This window comes from Malania oleifera, chromosome 1 (assembly GCF_029873635.1).
Source record: "Malania oleifera isolate guangnan ecotype guangnan chromosome 1, ASM2987363v1, whole genome shotgun sequence".
Lineage (NCBI taxonomy): Eukaryota > Viridiplantae > Streptophyta > Magnoliopsida > Santalales > Ximeniaceae > Malania > Malania oleifera.
In genome coordinates this window covers 51,333,910-51,339,967 of record NC_080417.1, presented here as the reverse complement: position 1 = coordinate 51,339,967, position 6,058 = coordinate 51,333,910, and the positions used below count along the sequence as shown (strand labels likewise).

Below are 6,058 nucleotides of genomic sequence, written 5' to 3'. Positions count from 1 at the left end.
TATAATTCAGTTCAAGGCACACGAGAACCTATATCCACTACCAGTGTAACGACTTGGAAAATAATGGTATTTAAATAATAAAGAGAGAGAGAAATGGAATCAGTAACAGAAGAAGGCAGTATACTTCGTCGACGACATTGCATTTTGGAGAATATAATTTCAAGAATTTCCATGATTCGTCAACGAATGTCTTCAGGATCTTGTCGAAGAGGTCTCGTTTCGTCGATGAGAAAATACCGAGCGAGGATTTTGGGCTACTCTGAATTTCGTCGACGAACGATAAGGTTCGTCGATGAATTTAATGAAGGACTCGTCGACGAGGTGACGCGTCTCGTCGACGAGGTGACACGTCTCTTCGACGAATCTGGCCCTATAAATAGTGCAAACTCAGATTTTTATTCAAACTTCACTACTCTCTCTCTCTCTCTCCCACAGACTCTCTCCCTTCTCTCTTCGATTTCGGCCCCTCCAGTCGCCGGATCGACGATCTGAAGCCACGACGATGCTCCAAGCGAAGTTCTCTGCAAGCCGGAGCTGATTGTTGGTGAAACAAAGTTGAATTTCATTCCAAATTTAGGGTAAGACCTTTTAGTCCATTTTTGGCCTTATGAAAGTTATAGGAAATGGTGTAGGCAATGAAATACTGATATTTTGTTCAGGCAAACGTTGTGTTTAGGGTGTTGTATAGGAGACCCTACGGGTGTTAGGCCAGTATACCATAGGGGCTTTTCAGTAGTCAGGTAAGGAAAATATGCTATGCTAGGTTATATGAATATGTTTTTAGTATGAAATTATAAATGTTCCACCAAAGTATTGTTTACAATAGAGATTTATACAATTTATCAAATGTGATTAATATGTTTTAAAATTATTGTGTGGCTTGAGAATATAGATATAGTATAGAAACATGCTTTACAGTATTTTCAAAGATATTTTTTACAAAATATATAGACAGTGAATGTATTTTACAGCAATTACAAAAATACCATGATTATACAATTTTATAGTACCATGACATACAGATTCATAGTTAATTACAGAAACACAGTTGATATAGAGATACAGTTTTCCACAGCGTCATGGTTTATACAGTTATTACAGAATCATAGTAAAATAGATAGTTATATATATAGAGATGTATTATATAGTATCAGACCCTGTTGGACCATACAGTTTACAGAGCATGGTAGCGTAGCTACATACAGTTTATAGAGTGCAACCACCTATTCAGATAATACGTGGTATAAAGGTCGATCGCATAGAGCCCATGAGTGGACAGGCTCCCCATCAGATATGGGTTGAAGAGAGCTGATCAGACTTTGAGTATAGTGATTTATTTCTGGTTGGCCAGACAGGGTAAATCCCACCAACAGGCCGCACAACCCTGTTATGAGGGGTTAAATCATGACACACAGTTATCCACAGGGAAGTTTATAGTTATTATTATGTTTATACAGCTTTATAGAAATAGAAAATATATACATGTATTAGCAGTATTTTGAATAGAAACCTAAAGTACAGAAATGTTAAGCAACAGGTAAAAGATGAAGACTTTATTTTTAGTATTGTGCTTTGCAGATCCAGTGATACATGACTATATAGTAATAGATTTTCTCAGTATTGTAGCTCAATCGCCACACACTAGTAATAGCATATTTCTTCTTACAGAGTGTTGGTTTATCCTAGTGTTGAATCATTTTTCAAGTGATCCAGGTTGGCGACCAGACCAAGCTCGCGGATAAAAGGGCTTTAGTACTACCCTGTCAGAGAGTGAGTGAGTATATTTTTGGGAGTATTTTTGTATAGCCCTCACCGGTTGAGGATATTGGGGAAAACAGTTATATATATGTGCATTTTGGGAAACATGTTAGCACTCTGGTATTGCATTGTATTGTATATATATTTTTTCATATGGATATGTCTATGTGATTTTCTGCTTCTTGCTGCTTAGGTTAATGATTGGGTTTATCCCCAGTATGGTATCAAAGCATGTAGAATCTCATAGTGTAATATATATATATATATATATATATATATATATATATATATATATATATATATATGGAAATCAAGTAGGTCGTTACAACCAACATGCAATACACATTAACTGCATCCGCCATGCAGGAGGCATTCTACACTAGCATGCAATCAGGTAACAATCAACAAATCTCAATATATAATCTATCCATTAAATTAAGAATATAAATAGTAAAGAATAGTGGATAGTATTGAGTTCAGTGTAGTATTATTATTCATCTAGGCATATGGACATGAATGTTATGAGATGATGAGAGCATTTAATTTAAAGAATTATGAAGATGATGCTCCCTCTGAGTTATGTAATATTCAACTTATTCCTTTTTTCTAATTTTCAAATCCTAGCCAAATGTTTTTTAAGATTTTCAATGATTTAGGTTCGACAATGAATGCTTTAAGCTTACCAGAGCAAAAATATAAAAGTGAATTCTTCTTTAAATGAACTAAGCCTACATTGTCTCCTTTCTTATGATTCCTAACTTTCACTCATCCTTTCAAAAATATTTTAACATTCATTTTATCATAATTATCATTGTACACAGTTTTCTTTTGGGAAAAATTTAACAAAATTTTGGCAGCATGCCGTCTTTAAATTGGACATTTTTTCATAAAATCTATACTTGATAGGTTCAAATAAGTCATTTATAATTTAGTTCAAGACACATGAAAACCTATATCCACTACTAACATGCAATACACATCAACTGCATCGGCCATGCGGGAGGCATTCTAGACTAACATGCAATGAGGTAGCAATCAACAAATCATAATATATAATCTATCCATTAAATTAAGAATATAAATAGCAGAGAACAGTGGATAGTATTGAGTTCAGTGTAGTATTGTTATTCATCTAGGCATATGTACATGAATGTTATGAGATAATGAGAGCATTTAATTTAAAGAATTATGAAGATAATGCTCCCTCTGAGTTATGTATATATTCAATTTATGTCTTTTTCTAATTTTCAATCTTACACAACTCACATTTAAGATCACATTAAGCAACAAGAGGGCGCAAATTATTCAAGTAAAGAGAAACATAGGTGTCAAAAGCCCTAATTTGTCGGTTTGAGTTTAGGGAGTATCCCAAGGTTTGAGTTCAGGGACCGCTACGACCATACCTTGGAGGTCACGGTTGAGGACGACCTGACAACCGAGCCTAGAATGTTTATTGAGAACCCTAGACCTAGAATTCCTCTTAAGCACGTACTGCTCATCGTATGAGGGAGGAGGAAGCTTTTCGAGCCATCCTTGGGCGATGCTGACCTCACACTCGACGGAGCAGGCGTCAATGTCATCCAGGCGGTGTGAAGCAGGCTCAATGAGGTTGTTGTTGGACAGAGCTCGCAAAAGGGTGTGCCCTACCAGCCCTAACACCTCTCGCTTTTGCCCATTGGGGTCAATCGTGAACAGCTTCATGATGCGATCAACGACCTTCTTGGGGCTAGAGGTGGAGGATGGCGATGAAGAGGAAGAGGAACTGGAGAGTATGGACTTGGAGTAGAGATATAAGGGAGGAGATCGGTGGAATCAGGAGGTCAACCTTTGAAGGCCGACCAGCGCCATTTTCGTTACGGGTTAAGGGAGGGAATGAAGGAAAGGGAAGCTTTTATTAAAATTAAAAAAAAAAAAAAAATTTTTTAAAAAGGAAGTATTAATGACGGTTCCCAAATCCGTCACTAAAAAGGGGTCAATAGTGACGAATTTCTAAATTCGTCACTAATACTCTAAACTTAAAATTTTTAATTTTTTTAAAAAAGAATTATTAGTGATGATTCCCAAATTCGTCACTAATAATGGGTCAATAGTGACGAATTTCTATATTCGTCACTAATACTCTAAACTAATTTTTTTTAAAAAGGAGAATTATTAGTGACGATTACCAAATCCGTCACTAATAATGGGGCAATAGTGACAAATTTCTAAATTCGTCACTAATAGTTTCCGATAAACTTTCATTTTTATTTTTTTTTTTAAAAAGGGAACTATTAGTCGTTCCCAAATCCATTATTAATAATGGGTTAATAGTGGCGAATTTCTAAATTCGTTATTAATACTCTGAACTAAAAATTTTAATTTTTTCTTTTAAAAAAGGAATTATTAGTAACGTTTTCCAAATCCGTCACTAATAATAGGGCAATAGTGATGAATTTCTAAATTCGTCACTAATAGTTTTAGATATTTTTTTTAAAAAAAAAAAAGGGAAGAGTGACGGTTCCCAAATCCGTCACTAATAAGGGGTCAATAGTGACAAATTTCTAAATTTGTCACTAATATTCTGAACTAAAAATTTTTAATTTTTTTTAAAAAGGGAATTATTAGTGACGGTTCCCAAATCCATCACTAATAATGGGTCAATATGACAAATTTCTATATTCATCACTAATATTCTGAATACATTTTTTAAAATTTTTTTTAAAAAAAGAGAATTATTAGTGACGGTTCCCAAATTCGTCACTAATAATGGGGCAATAGTGACGAATTTCTAAATTTGTCACTAATAATTTTAGATAATTTTTTTTTTTAAAAAGGAAAGTATTAATGACGGTTCCTAAATCCGTCACTAATAAGGGGTCAATAGTGACGAATTTCTAAATTCGTTACTAATACTCTAAACTAAAAATTTATAATTTTTTTAAAAAAAGAGAATTATTAGTGATAGTTCCCAAATTCGTCACTAACAGTTTCAGATAAATTTTTTTATTTTTTTAAAAAAGAAAATATTAGTGATGGTTCCCAAATTTGTTACTAATAGTTTCAGATAAATTTTTTTATTTTTTTAAAAAAGAAAATATTAGTGATGGTTCCCAAATCCGTCACTAATGAGGGGTCAATAGTTGTCACTAATACTCTGAACTAAAATTTTTTAATTTTTTTTTAAAAGGAAATTATTAGTGATGATTCCCAAACCCGTCACTAATAATGGGTCAATAGTGACGAATTTCTATATTCGTCACTAATACTGTGAACTAAAATTTTTATTTTTTTAGAAAAAAAAGAAATTATTAGTGACGGTTCTCAAATCTTTCACTAATAATGGGGCAATTGTGACGAATTTCTAAATTCGTCACTAGTAGTTTCAGTTATTTTTTTTTTATTTTTTGAAAAAAAGGAAGTATTAGTGATGGTTCCTAAATCCGTGACTAATAAGGGGTCAATAGTGATGAATTTCGAAATTCGCCACTAATACTCTAAACTAAAAATTTTTAATTTTTTTGAAAAGGGAATTATTCGTGACGATTCCTAAATCTGTCACTATTAGTAGAACAATAGTGACGAATTTCTAAATTCGTCACTAATACTCTGAACTAAAATTTTTTAATTTTTTTTTAAAAAAGGGAATTATTATTGATGGTTCCCAAATCCGTCACTAATAATGGGGCAATAGTGACGAATATACAAATTCTTCACTAATACTCTGAACTAAAATATTTTTATTTTTATTTTTAAAAAAGGGAATTATTAGTGACGGTTCCCAAATCCGTCACTAATAATGGGGCAATAGTGACGAATATATAAATTCGTCACTAATATTCTGAACTAAATTTGTTTTTTTATTTTTTTTAAATAATAGTAGTGACAATTATTTAATCGTCACTAATGTTTATCTTTTAGTGATAGGTTTAATTCGTCACTAATACCACATAAATCGTCGCAAATATTTTCCTAGAATAATTTTTGCGCGAAAAATATTTTCACGCAATATTTTTTTATTTTAGTGACGAAATTATTAGTGAAGGATTCAATTTCGTCACTAATAGTGTCGTATTAGTAACGGTTACTAAAGCTGTCACTAATACCCTACTATTAGTGACGCATTTGAATCCTTTACTAATAATTTCGTCACTAAAAATTAGTTTTTTTTTTTTTTTTTTTTTTTTTGTAGTGACAATATAATGCATTCATAGCACTTGAGTTTACTTGTAACTTCTTATGGTCATTGTCGGTCATGTCTTTTTCTTCTTTAGGTACTTCTTTTCCATTTATAAGTTTTGTAGGAATTAAGTCACCATGTATG

General features: G+C 32.7%; 1 pseudogene; it reads right to left on the bottom strand.

The window, feature by feature from the left end:
- Positions 1 to 3,114: 3,114 nt before the first annotated feature.
- Positions 3,115 to 3,606, bottom strand: LOC131162698 (uncharacterized; annotated as a pseudogene).
- Between the last annotated feature and the right edge of the window lie 2,452 nt (positions 3,607 to 6,058).